Consider the following 2,120-nt stretch of genomic DNA (forward strand, 5'->3'; position numbering starts at 1 on the left):
TGTGGCGTGCGTTGATCTGTCGAAAGCTTTCGATACGGTTGCGCACGCTGCTATTCATACGACTCTTGATGAGCTGGGGCTCCCTCAGGAGTTTAGAGAGTACGTAAGGGCTGTCTATTCGAATGTGCTGACCGAGTTGCAGGGGGTCAGCGCTGAGGAAGTGTCGGCCATCAAGATCGGCCGTGGCGTGAGACAGGGTGATCCGTTGTCGCCCCTGCTGTTCAATCTGGTCGGAGATAGAGCACTAGGAATTCTCTCGGAGAACGTTGGCTATCGGTTGGGTGGCCGTCTTATCAATGCGCTGGGCTACGCAGACGACATTGTGCTCCTGGCCTCTACCAGAGATGGGCTGCAGGAGAACTTGACACGGCTTCATGACGCCTTTATGCGAAATGGGCTCGAGATCAACGCGAGAAAGACCGGAGTGCTGTCCATGGTGGCGTCCGGCAAAGACAAGAAGGTGAAGGTGGACACCACACCTTATTTCACCGTGGGGGGAGCGATGATACCGCAAAGATCCCTGGTCGATGTCTGGACGTATCTGGGCTGCGAGTACACAGGTGCTAGGGAACTCGCAAGCGATCCACCCTTAGCTCAGGCCATCGAGCAACTCACGAGGGCACCTCTTAAGCCGCAACAGCGGCTGAGGTTGTTGCGTGACTGTCTCCTTCCACGGTATTATCACCGATGGACAGTGGGTACGGTCTCGGCCAAAACCCTCAAGGGTAAGGATATCATCGTACGCACTGCGGTGCGACGATGGCTGCGTTTTCCCCATGATGTTCCTGCTGGATACCTGCATGCGCCGATACAGAGTGGCGGGCTTGGAATGCCTCTATTGAGAACTTTGATCCCAATTCTGAAGCATAACCGACTGCAGCGGTTGTGTCGGAGTACTCTGCCCGCAGCATGCGCGGCTGCCGAAACCACGTATGTGGCTAGGCAGCTTGTCTGGTGTGAAAACCAGATGCGAGTGCGGGGTCATAGAGTGACTACAACCGCTGAGCTCAGACAGCAGTGTGCGGCCTGGTTGCGCGAGTCGTGCGATAGGAGTGGACTCAGAGAGGTTGCAGCCTCCAACCTGAGCTCTTACTGGGTATCGGCTGGCGCCGATGCCATCCCAGGTGCCGACTACGTGCACTATCACCACATACGGGCTAACTGCATACCGTCTAGAGCGAGATGCTCCCGAGGTCGTGATGGGCGCGATAATCGCTGTCGTGCCGGTTGTCCCGAAACCGAGACGTCGGCTCACTGCCTGGCAACGCTGCTTCCAGAACGCACGGAGGGAGAATACTGCGGCATGACGACCTATGCCGTCAAGTTGGTGGCTATTTACAGCAGAAGGGATGGCGCGTCGATGCGGAACAAGCGTATTCGACGTCTGCCGGCCGGAGGCGGCCCGACCTGACCATCGCTAAGGGTGGTGAGGCAGTGATCGTAGACGCGCAAGTAGTATCTAGCGAAACCGCGTTGGAGATGTCCCACGAGCGTAAGGTGGAGAAGGACCGATCATGTAATGATCTGGCAGCCGCTGTGGCGGAGCGCACAGGAGTACCTCGAAATAATGTTCGTTTTACCGCCATTACAATCTCGTGGCGAGGTGTCTGGAGCTCGCGAGGCGAGTCTGAGTTGCTGGAACTGGGTTTAACGTCCGCCCAGCTCCAAACGTTGACGACTCGAGTTCTGTGAGGCTCATGGCTGAACTGGAAACGTTTTAACGCAATGACATCGCGTTATAACGAAGGAAGGCGGAACGTGGCCTCATCTGGTGGTGCATGATGGATGGCGCGTAGAGTTGGGGGCCTCCGCATCAATCGCGCGAGTTTGAATGATTGCGTGAATGGTCGAGGTGAAATACGAGCGGCCTTTGGCTAGCTCCGACCTTCACGCTCCAGGGTGTTGACTGCGAACACCAACAGTAAACAGCTCTGCAATATCGTTGTCGGTGGCGACTTGGCGACTGTGATTTTGTAGCAGTCGTCGCGCACCGTAGACGAAACATAGCCAAATGCCTCGTCATCTAATTAAGTGACGCGCATGAATGGATTAACGAGGTTCCCACTGTCCCTATCTACTGGCGAGGTGTCCATGCCTCTTGTCGCGGCTGCAATGTTGCA

The sequence above is a fragment of the Nylanderia fulva genome, unplaced genomic scaffold (assembly GCF_048542155.1).
Source record: "Nylanderia fulva isolate GAGA-0341 unplaced genomic scaffold, ASM4854215v1 Scaffold151, whole genome shotgun sequence".
Taxonomy (NCBI): domain Eukaryota; kingdom Metazoa; phylum Arthropoda; class Insecta; order Hymenoptera; family Formicidae; genus Nylanderia; species Nylanderia fulva.